The following is a 12149-nucleotide window of genomic DNA, read 5'->3' on the forward strand; positions in this document are numbered from 1 at the left end:
TTTTTCAATAATCAATAACTATCCAACACAGCTGTTCTTTGTATTGCTTTTGTTATTTTGCTGCTAATAAGTCATTGGCAATGACATTCCAATGCAGAATGTTTATGGAAAATGAAGATGAGTCAACAGCATATATTGAAAGCTGATGTCAGTCATAAATAGGAGTACTGATTATGGCAGTGGATCTGTCTCCCATCAAACATCAATGAGGTGTGGAGTAAGGACATGAATATGTTCTCCAGAGCTCTGCTCTGCATAACTACATAAACTCGGGGGTTTGGATAATCCCCCTGTAACCTGGATGTTAGAATTTTAGGTTCTTTGTAAAGCTCTGTAATTTGAGAGGCTTTGCATGTGTTGATGAGAAGAATTATAACACCTCTTCTAGAACTATTGAAATGCTGCCAACAGAATTATTGTTGGTAGAGGAAAACAGTGTTTGGGTTAGAAGTGGAAAACTGCATAGTAAAGTGCATCCTAGAAGTTTAGTCATGTAAAAGATTGACTGGAGTTACGAGTTTTAAGGTTTTATGTCTAAGTGGTAGCAGCTTGCTGCTTCTCAGTGGTGTGGTTCTCTTGAAGAACTTCTCACTTTGACTTTTTGTGGAAAACTGGGTACGGACCAAGCAGGAGAGCAAGTGCATATTTGCATGCAGGGTGTAAGAGAAGGGAATTATTTTCCTTGTGCACAAGCCTGGAGGTGGAAGCTCGTTTGAGGGCACTCCAGAAGCTCTCCATCCTGCCTCGTGGCCCTGCCACAAGAAAGCCACGAGTCCTGAGCTCTGCCGGCACAGTGGCTGTGGGTGTGTGAGTGCCCCGAGGGCCCTGAGCACCCCCGGCCCCAGCGCGGGGGAATGATGGGGGTGAGGGCAGCGAGCTGCCGCTCTGCAGCCTCTCTCACACAGCGCCGGTGCTGGCAGCCCTCCCTCCCTCCCTCCCTCCAGGGCATCCACAGGCAGAGCCACCGTGTGAGCAGCCAGCTCTGCTCAGCCAGCTCTGCTCAGCCACCTCCTGCCCTGCCACCCGACCCTTGCCTTTCCCAGGCACCGCAGTAGGACTGACAGGGATCCAGGTGCCCTGGACACGTCTCTGCCGCCTCTGGCATCCCCACGTTAACGGGGATCACACCTAGCTGCACAATCTGTAGTGGTGTGTTTGGAACCAATTTTGGCTGTTAGAGGTTTAGAGTCTTCCAGTGAGTGTCTGTGGGGCTGACTGCTCGGGAGGGCGAGCACAGGAAAACACACTGACCAAAGATCCCCTGTCATCAACTGCAGTGTGGGGATAGGGAGATTCCAGTCGGGTAGAAATCATTTCATTCCAGGATAAATCCAGGCTGGAGGGTGGGCCTGGTGTGAGATACTTCCCATGGGATCTTCTGTGTCCATTGCAGTTAAAACATCAGCAGGAAAAATCACCCTCATTAGAAAAATAATGGAGAAGGCGAAAGGCTTCAAGCCTAACAAAGATGCAAAATTGGAGTTTAAAAGTGTTCACTGATTATTATCCACTGCTTTTCTGGCTGTGTGCCTGCATGGGCATGCAGATGTTACCAGCTGGAGATGCTCTTTAAATCAGCATTTCACATCCACTTCTCCAGGCACCAAGATATTTTCAAAGATGCAAATCCAACCAGTCACAGTTTTAAACTCTATTCAGGTGAACAGAAAAAGTCACCAAGTTGCCAAAACTCTGGACTCTTGGTCCCTCAGCTGTTCTGACAGAGCTCACATTATTGTGCAGACAGGGCGCATGTATAACCTCAAAACTGACAAAACTGGTTTTTGATTTTTAAAATGACAGTGGTGAATGTTTGGGTTTATTTGGTTTTCCTGAGTCAGCAGGAAAAAGTAGGTTTATTCTTGTGCCCACTCTGGGAACCAATTCTGCTTCATGCAAAAAACCACCCTTCTTCTGTTTCAAGGAAATGCTAATTTAAAAACTAAATTAGTTCCTCACCATTCACAATTCAGTTTTCTGTTTGTCCATGACCAAGGAATATTCACATAAAACAGGTTCATTTAATTGTAGTTCAGTAATGCCATGCAGCTTTCTGTACTGATAGAATGAAGCAAAGTCAGCTGAAATAGACACAGGTGTTTCAAAGCCAGCAAGAAGATATGAATATGAAAGCTCTGCTATTAGAAAGCTAAAAGCTCATTTTCTCAGGGTTTAAACTCACTTTGTGGTGGTTGCTATGCTACCATCTCTGCACCTACTTTATGGAGCTTTGAACTATAGCAAAAGAAGTCTTTGAAATGACAGACCTGAACTAAACTGAAATCCAACCTGAGACCATCCTGTAAAGTTTTTATAGTGGATAAAACTTTATATTTAGCAATACTTTAATTGGTTACTCTGAGGATGTAGCTAGCCCTTTCTTCCAAACCTACTGAACTTTTTTTTGTTTTTCCAACACATTTTGGTAAGTTTTATCTGTTACTAAGCTTATACTACCAGCATTAACACTGTTTGTTTCAGGATATGTGTAAGTTGCAGCTACTGATAACAGCACTAGCTGTTATACTCTTTAAGGTCCATGGAAATGGATCAAACTCTCAGTAAGAAATATATTTCCATAATGGGAAAAAGTAGCCTGCATTCAGATGATCCATCAGAAGACTGCTAGGCAGGCACTCTGGTGTTCACGAGGCAGAAAGGTAATGCCAGGTAAAGGGTCTGAAGATATTCAAAAGCTGTTAACAAGCAGATTGGTGAGAGAAGAAACATGGCAAAGAGAGTTTTCCCTTTGGAAAATCAGGAAATGCAGTCAGCTGTGAGTGTAAAAATGCTGTGGTAGATTTCTTTCAAGATCACATCTACAACAGCCCTTTTAGGGAAAACACAGGTACCATGATACCAGGAGGAAGGAGGCAACATGTGGATGATGAATTCCACCTAAGGGAAGTGGTGGTGGATAACTTGGACACTGAAGCTGGAGAAGACCTAGAGGGAAAGGGGATGAAGCTTCTGCTGGGCACTGGCAGGTCTCTGCTCCTGGTCCAGCCTGTAGGGAAGCATGGCATGGCTAAACCTCAGGTGCTAATGCAGGCAAGGAAGGAGAGCCTCTTGTTTAAGGCTTGGGCAGCTAAATGCAGAAAACATGAGGCATTATTCTGCAGGGCCTAATGGCAAAGAGATGGATGTGATCCCCTCACGTGACTTATTTCACCCCCAGAGTGATTGTTTCTGTGAAGTGGAAATAGATGAAATTGCATACCAAGAGATCCATCTGACTGCTCTCAAAGCACCTTAGGAGAGCCATTCCTGGAGGAGGAATATCAGTCATGCAGCAAATCCCTGCTCTCTTTGCTTCTGCCTTGGCACACCTGTGTGTGTACACACATGCTGGCACTGGGGATTGATAATTCCTCTTCGTGGCTCTTAAAGGCTCCCACATGGTTCCTCAGCTTGGCTGTTTGTCACATGGCTGTCACTTCTGTGCCTCCATACTGGAGCAGAGAGGGAGGGATGTGCTTGTCTATAAATACCTTCACTGAGGTGACTCTAAAGATGCTAAGGAATTATTGGGTATTTAAAAGATGTAATGGAGGGAAACCAGAACAAAGGAAGTTCTTTTTATGCTTTCGGAGAAAAAAGCATTCCTGAGGGAATATCAGCCTGACAATAACCTAGGTAGAGAAAGTTCAGTGTGACTGTAGAGGTGAGGATGTGAGTAGTTGATAAGGTACAGGAGAAAATATAGAGGTACAGAAAAGTAAATAGGAAGTAGTTTGTTGTAGTAAATCGCTTGTAGAAAATGTTAATGCACTGATGAGCAGCTGGAGGGGAGAACCTGGCATTCCTTCCCCATCCCTGGGCTGTTTAGGATTCTGCTCCAGTGACAGCAGCAGCTGTTCATGGCCAGGGGAAGGGAGGCACACCAAGATGATCTAGGAGGCCCCTCTCAGCTTTAACATCCCCAGGATTCATTTGGCTCCCTCTTGGCACAGGAGTGAACTCACCCTACTCTGATTTATATATCCAAAGTTTTCATTTTAATACCCTTGCATGGAGGGGAAAAATATTACAACCTGACAGAAACCTGAAAAAGTTAGTTGCCATGGGAAGAAGTGCATTTCTGCTGTTGTCACCAGGGATTGCTCATTTTCTGCCCACTGGCCACAAGTGCATTAAAGGCTCGGGAATGGTAACACCAGTAATAAATAATTATCCTAAGCTGCACTGTGTGCTGTGCAGAGACTTTCAGCCATCATAAAGATTCCTTTCTGTACTGTCATATTTCTGTACTTTGGAATTACAAGGATTTATTTTACTGAAAGGAAAAAGCTGTTTGCTGATAAGATCACATATCAAAAATATGCAAAAATGTTCCCTTTACATTGGCTAAAGCAGGGACTGCATTCTTCTACTGCATCCTAATTTGGAGACCCAAAAAGTGTAGTGCTAATATCGAGTGTCTCAGCAGTGTTTTCCCTCTGTTCCACCACACAGCACCCACATCTCATTCTTCCATTCAGAAAGTACAAGGAGAAGGGGGTGGTTGTCCTGTAGGAGCAGAGTGCAATCTCAGTGAGACTGGTGCGCAATCCTGGCTACTTGCTCCTCTCTGGAACATCAGGAAGGAATAGAACTCAGCCTCTTTTCTTGCTCATGTGCACAGAGAGTCCAATGCAGCAGAGAAGGAGGTGGAGAGCATGTGGTGCATCCCTCTGCCTTTTCTTGAACAGCTGGAAGTACCTGTTCTCACTCAGACTTCAGCAATATAAATGGAGTGGGCAATTTCCTTGCTCTCTTCTTTTTAAGATTGCCATATCTGGGAAAAGCTGAGCTTTGGTCACCAGGGGAGGCATCTCATCAGGGGTTCTAAGTGGTCACAGCTTTGTTGAGTACACTTCATGAAAAGGAAGGGAATGCTCTGAGGATTATGATCTCCCCTGCTTTCCTGGCTTTCCCCCAGGATGGTAAACAGCAATTATTTGTCCAGGGCAGACAGATGAATCCAAGATGTTCAATTTCCACCAACTGCAAGGCAGCAGGTGGGGATAATTTTTTTCTCTTTATTTCTTGATTTCAGTCTTTATTTTTCCCAGAAGAACTTTGTTTTGTGCTTTGATTTCCTCAGTGATACAAAACATTTTGGGAGCTTTATCTGTACAAAACAGATGGGTGTCTATTCTACTTTACAACTTCAGTGTGCTTCTCTTTAATTTTAGAACTCAGCCAAGAAAGCACCCAGTACAGAGTTGGAAAGGTCCTTAGCTCTTCAGCCCTCTCGAGTTTTTAAACTCTCTGCTGTTGAGTTGCTTTATTACATGTTTCTTTCAAGTCTGTGTAGGCTGCTCAGACTTCTTCCCAAGCATTCCACAGAAAAGCACAGGCAAACACACTCAGTCTTAATTTCTTGTGTCACTGACTAAATATTCATATTTGGGACTATTTTTAATTTTTGGCTTTTCCCCTGCTTTTGACCCCAGGTTTTAGGGCTGCTGCATTTCAGGTGAGCTGACTGCTTTCTGAACTCCCAGTCCCCATCTTTCAACCTCCTCCTCCTCTTCCAAAGCCCTTAGTATTGATGGATTCAAGCAGGTGATCCCATGACAACTGAACATAACTTACCCCGATGTTTCTCTGCAAACAGGACTCCTGTTTGATTGGTGCTCTCGATGAAAGCACCTTCCTGCCTAGAGCCATGCACAGGTAATTAATTAGCAGCAGTCTGCTGCCAGGGAGGGATGCTGCTGTGCTGTGCTGAGAAGGTCACTTACAAGCAAGCTCCTCCCATGTCAGTCCTGCTCCTCTCAGCTGATGTTTAAGATTGGAGAAATTTAAGAGCTAGCAGGAGAAATAGTGGAACAACTGAACACCAATGAGGGGTGAATAAGGCAGAGGCCAGGTCTGCATTGCAAGAGGAGAAGCAGAGATACTGTCAGCCTTTGCAGTGACATACACATTCAAAGGCATGGCAGGATCACTGAATTGCTTTTGTAATCTGTTACTTTTACAGGATTTGAGAAGTCTCATTTTCTGAATTAGCCAAGTTTCAAATGGAGTCATTTCACTGCTTTTCCTAGGAATTTGGTTCTGAGACCATCAGCTTTTCTCTCCCTATTAACCATGGTTAGGTACTTGAGCAGGGCAATGAACACAGAATCTCTGACAAAGCAGCCACGGCACGGCTGAGCCACGAGCAGAGTCAGCTGCATTGTACTCGGTGCTGCCACACTCCATTGAGTGGCAGCTGCCACTTCCAGGCCCAGGGGAGAGCAGAGCTCAGGACTGCCACGCTCCCTCTGCAGAGGCACATATGGCTGCACGGGCAGCAAACTTCCCTCTTGGGAATGCCATCGTGTCCAAGAGCCCACTGAGCCTCTGGTGGCTGTGTGAGGGATAGGGCTGAGCTCAGACAGGGACTGTATTCAAGCTTTGCAGCTACTTCCTCTCTTAATTCTGGGATTTACTGTCCAAAACCAAGGGGAGATGGGAACAGAGGTAGAGTGGGAATAACCAGCATTGTTTTCCCAGTTTTCTCAGAAAGGAGGAGCAGCCTGGGCTCACCCTGTGGCTCCCCTCTCTGCAGGGGGACTGAGCGCTGCTGAGCCCCTGCTGCCAGGCTGCTCTGGCCTGGGCTGGAAGAGCTGGCTCAAATGCCAGCACACGAGGAGCTGAAGGCAGCCCACTCCCTCAGACTGTGTGCAGGGCAGGAATCTTGCCAGGATGGCCACAGCCACAGGCGAGGGAGTTGAAGGGAGCAGATATGACAGCTCATACGTACTGTTCCTTAGCTGTAGTCACTCTAAGTAGGTGTAAATTGCTACATTTTAAGAACAACTTTCTTGTTTTCACTGACATGCCAGTGAAGTTCTGGCAGTTTTCTTAAACATGATAATTTTGTTTAAAAGACAAAAAGGGCTTTCAAGGGAGCATGTAAATCAAATGCAGCCTGTTTTAAAAATCCAGCTGGCCTTTATCAATCTTGTTATTCTGCGCCATAGGGTGTGTCCTGAGAGCAATGGCCAAATTAACTGAGCTGCATCCTAGAAAAGGTAACCAGTGCCTGATTTAATCCATCCCAGACATTGTCAAGACCCTTCATTTTATACCAAGTTTCTCTAGCCCGGCATCTTGCTTGCAAGTTCGAGTTCAGATTTGAAATGAGCTGATGCTTCTTTCAAGATTTTTCTTCTGCTCACTCCTCAAAGCCCTTGCCAGCCTGCCTTCAGCAGTAACACGTATGACAAGGGTTTGATTTTTTTATTCTTAGGCCCTATTTCACTTATTCCACACTGCATGAAAGAATCCCAGGCCAGGCCCAGACAGTCAGGAAAATCCTTCTGAATCTCCGGGTTTTGTTCCCATTTTTCTTTGTAATATCTTTCAGTCAATTAGAACAAACTTGTCAAATGAAGTAAAAATCTGGTCTTCATTATAATGACCTCAGCAAGGAACAGCAAACAAAGAAGGAAAAATCTCCAGCACTGTGGGAGCATCCTGCAGCACCTGTAGTCTACCCTTTGATGAACACAGAGAGAATGTGAGGTGCTAATGATACATTGGACACAGAAAACAGGTGCCAGCAGGGGATTTTTTTACCTGTGTTATTCCCGCAGAGCTTTTGAAAATAATTATGCCTTTTTATACTATTTCAATAGCTCCTCACGCCTACTGTATTACAATTGCACAATTCCAACTATGAAATCACTAATTAAAATGTATTCACAGCAAGGTTATTTATTGAAGTGAAATAGTTGGGGTGGACACAGAACACTCTTGAGACTAAATTAGCCCTTCACCTATCAATAAAGCACAATGAAGAGAAAGGGGGGAAAAAAGAAAATAAAAATAAGGGATCTCTATTCCAACTACTTCTGCTTTACTTGCATGTTTGAAGAGTGACAGGTGAGAGAAGTGTGGTTGATTGCCACCCAGCAAAATTATTTAATGATATTTCACTTTTCTGGTAGCTAACAGGAGTCCTGTTTGTACTGGAAATCTCAAAATGGAGGAAAGGTAGATGGAAAAATGGTGGAAACAGTGTTGAAAAGCTGTTAAGAAGAGAAGCTGCTGCCATCCCAGCCATGACAGAACAGCTTCCAGTGGCAAAGGACAGATCAGTTGGGTGCCTTCCCTGTCTGAGCCAAAGGTGCTCACAAGTGGCAGAGTTAGGGGAAAGTGCAGGGAGTGCACTGCAGGAGAGATGAGTCTGTCCTTGGAGCTGTGGGAGGGGATTGTGGGCTCTGCCAGCCCTGGTCCATGTGACCCTTGGACTTGGATTACAGAAACCTGTCATGAAAATTGATGGAGAGAGCTTTTGTCTCTCATCCTCCATCACCAAGGTCTTTTGTGTTTGAACTGTGTTAGTTCATTTGTGGGACTATGGGCATTAGTGAAACCAGAGCCTTTAAAGCAACAATTGCAGAACAGTTACAGCAATTAAATTTGGAATTGTGAATGCAAGCACCATGGCTCTGATTTTCTAAGGACTTGCATACAATCAAGAAGCAACCTATATTGAGAGCACCAAATGTTCCATCAAAATGTTCTTCATGTCAAATGTTGGTAGCTCATGAATAATGAAGCCAAGAAATTAAAAGTTTTATCCAACAAATAAGACATAATATTAAATATCTAACTTTAAATGAGCCTGGAAATACTAGAGATCCTGTGTTTTCTCAGTGTGTGATTTAGCACAGCTTACACATGGAGTAAATCAGGGCTTGTTTTTTAGCTGGTTTCTGTGTTCTACAGGCTCTCCAAAGCCAGGCTTAGTATACAAAATAACAGGGAAAAAATCCTTGTAAAGATTGGAAAAGGTTTGGTTTTGGCATTCACCATGACAAACCTGATGTTTTAAGACAGGTGTGGTTTTGGCTCCTCAACTTGGAGCACTTTCCAAGTAGCAGGTTTTCAAGAAATGAACACTCAGCACTTGGGAAAGGCTTCCCCAACATCAATACCTGTGGGACTCAAAGCCATCCCTTGCAACAGGCAGTGTCAGTTCCTGTAAAATGAGCTAGAACGTGTCACAGCAGAGGGGAAATGCTGAGTGTCAGTAAGGAGGGCTGTGCTTTCACTGGCAGGGTCTCTCTCCTTTGGCTTGGCATTCCTTAGGAAGCTTGTTCCTGCAGTTAGCTGCAGTAGGAGGCAGTAAGGTCTGTTGCTCTGCTCAGCCTGTAGGTGTCCTTGCCCTAAAGGCAATTTACTCATCCATTTTTCCCAGAGAAACTGGGACTACAGTAAAACTCCTCTGATGTAGGAGGAGCTCCAACTTTAATTCCAGCTGAGGACACAGCTTCAACTCAGCCAATGCTGTTATTTTGGATGAACCAGTATTTTAAACAGCTTGAGGCACAGAGAGCTAGGTGGGAGGGGTTCCTGGCAGTTCACAGCTCCAGCAATTAGGAAAATGCTAATCCAAACCTTCAGTGGTTTTCTTGGACACATTTTAAAACCTGTTACAGCAGCCTGTTCTGCTCATGTGTTTTCTGGTGGTAGTGCCTCTCATAATTAGTCTCTTCTGAATAAGTCCCTAAAAGTGCTTAAAAATTACCTTGGTCATATTCATAATCTGTTAGAGGTAATGCACTCACTTTTAACCTTCCATTTCATCTTGTTCTAGCTAATAAATTTTTGATGGGCACTGTGAAATTGTTTTGGAGACTACAAAGGCATTTCAGGTAACAATGATGTTTTTTAAGTGCCCCTTACTGACTCTGGTGAGCAAGAACAAGGAGTCACTCTTCGTACACTACACATTATCATTTGCTTGTAGGTGTTTTGCCAGGCTCTCATAACAAAATGCCACCTCCCACCTCCAAATCTCATGTGAAACAAAAACTGAGATGAAATCCCTTGGATTGCACGAGTGGCTAAGATACAGCACATCACTCTTTTGGACAGGCTTGTTCAGAAAAGAGTTGAAATGAAATAGGATCAAATGGGGCTGTGCTTTCTTCCCACCACTTTTTTCTATTTCCATTAACCAAATGCTGATAACCACGTGATCCAGCAGTCTCATCCCATGGTAGCAATCAACATCCCTGAATACAAATACCTGTGTGCATGAACAGAACTTCAAAGCAAGTGTTCAAAGATAATTGAAAGAGTACTTGCTGTCATCAGAATTTCTGAGCAGTAGCTGTGTTGTTTACAATGATTTAGATGTTTTGGCTACCCGCAATAATTTTTTTTACACCAGAAATTTTGGTCCTTGACTTTAACAAAAGGAAAGTTGTAGTCAGTGTCCCACATTTGTTCAGGCAATTGTGCTTCTGCCCAGCTACAGGATGCTGTTATCAAGCATCACCCGAAATGGCAGCTGAAAAGCTGCTCCTGGAGAATTTGTATCCACACTTAGGGCTGCACACATCCATTTAGCAGGTAAATGGGCATTTCCATGGATGCTTTAATACCCTATTATTCTGCAAAACCAGATACCACAGCACTTTTATGAGGGAAGCTCAGAGTGGCTCCTTAATTATTCTGCTAGATGCTTACATAAAGTCCTGTAAACTTCAAGAAATATATATAATATTCAATCATGTGGCAGTAATCCCGGTGTTCTGCTGACAGAAAAGGCTATTGGTATCCATCTGGGAATGTAATTTTCAGCTTATTTACTAGCACAGCAAACTCTCTTCTTTTCTCTCCTTCTCATTTTCTCTCTCCTGTCTTTGTTTCTTCTTTATGGGTATTAATTTGCTCTTTGGTGCTCGAACCCTTTTTCTGTGTCCACCCTTTTACTGCTCTTGCTTTGAATATGTTCTTAATTAGCATTCTTAAATGTGCATTTATGGGTATGCCATGGTAGGTGGGGAGGACTGAGGGAAAAACAGCACTGAAAGGGCATAGTTCTTTTCAAAGGAAAGAAAAAAAGTGAAACTTCAAATCTTCTCACTTTCTATTAGGTTTTACCATTGATTCTGCATTAGCTCACTCCCAGTGATCCTGAGTGTAAAGTTAAATTATGTTGTCCATTATAAGTAGGGAGCTTTAGACCCCAGTTCAGCAAAACATGTTTTCATGTTTTTAAATGTTTACAGCTAAGCCTGTGCTAAATTTTGCATTCAGCTAGGATTTTAATAGGCTTACAGAATTTCCACCTTCATTTCCAGCCTGTCATGGCTTTCCCTGGCCTGAATCAAAGAGTGTCTTGTCTTACAAAAAACTGGAAGGAATCAGCAAACAGAACTGTATGCAGCAATATTTCCCTTTTGGAGCTGGATTTGGAGTCTGTACATAATTGTGGTTAGCAGCTGTGGCTGGATCAGAGGAGTGAGAACTTGGTTCCAGTAGAAGAGTAAATGGCAGCTGCAGTGAGCTAGAACAGAAGCAGTAACAGCCTCTTGTGAACTGCAAAGAGCAGACCCCAGATGGCTGTAGGGGCTGTGTGGTACACATTTGCTCCCTAAAGCCCACACAGCAGGGTCTGAACATAACTGGGCACCTGCAGGAAAAGAAGAAATCTGATCCCACAGTGTTCTTTAAAAAAGGACACAAAGACAAAACAAGAACGGTGGCTGAAATCTGGAGCTCACAAAACTCAAATGCAAATACACTTTTAAGACTTCCAAGTTATATATACACATATATATATATGTATATATTTAATTTTCTCCCTTGGAGAACGCTGAAGTAACTGCCTCACTGGTTCATGTCTCTGATTGTTTTTGTCAAGGGGCACTTGACTGAAGCTGTTGATCTCAGTGCCAATGAATATGCTCTGCAGGGGTTAATGCAATTTTGTATGAAGGCTTCTGCTGCTTGTAGATCTATAAATAAGACTGTACTCCAAAGGAAGGCACAGAGTATTTCTCAGTGATGAGATGAGGTTGTATCAGTAGAAACTGGACTGTTTGCCAGAAGAAAGTGCCCTGCCCATATGAAAATGCCCCTTGAAATAAGAACTGTGATGTTTGTGTTCTAGTTGTAATAATGCAAGATGAGAAAATGCAACCTGTGAGACCTTCTGAGTAAGAATCACTCTGAAGCGTGTGAATAACTTTGAGAGAAAAACAATCTGCATTTCTGTGGGTATGGAGTTCAGCCTCACCTAGAAACTCGTAAACCCAGTGTGTTTTGCCCTACAATAAGGCTGTAAGGCAGAGCCAGAGGCTGCATGGACATCAGGGAATTGAGCCCTCGGCTGAAATTGTTGTCCAAAGCTTTCCAGTCAATACAACAGGAAA

General features: G+C 43.6%; 1 protein-coding gene across 3 annotated transcripts in view; it reads right to left on the minus strand.

The window, feature by feature from the left end:
• NDST4 (N-deacetylase and N-sulfotransferase 4) overlaps positions 1 to 12149 on the minus strand; it is a 105273-nt gene that overhangs the window by 76171 nt on the left and 16953 nt on the right. The window lies entirely within an intron of this gene.

The sequence above is a fragment of the Haemorhous mexicanus genome, chromosome 4, assembly GCF_027477595.1.
Source record: "Haemorhous mexicanus isolate bHaeMex1 chromosome 4, bHaeMex1.pri, whole genome shotgun sequence".
In the NCBI taxonomy this organism is placed as follows: domain Eukaryota; kingdom Metazoa; phylum Chordata; class Aves; order Passeriformes; family Fringillidae; genus Haemorhous; species Haemorhous mexicanus.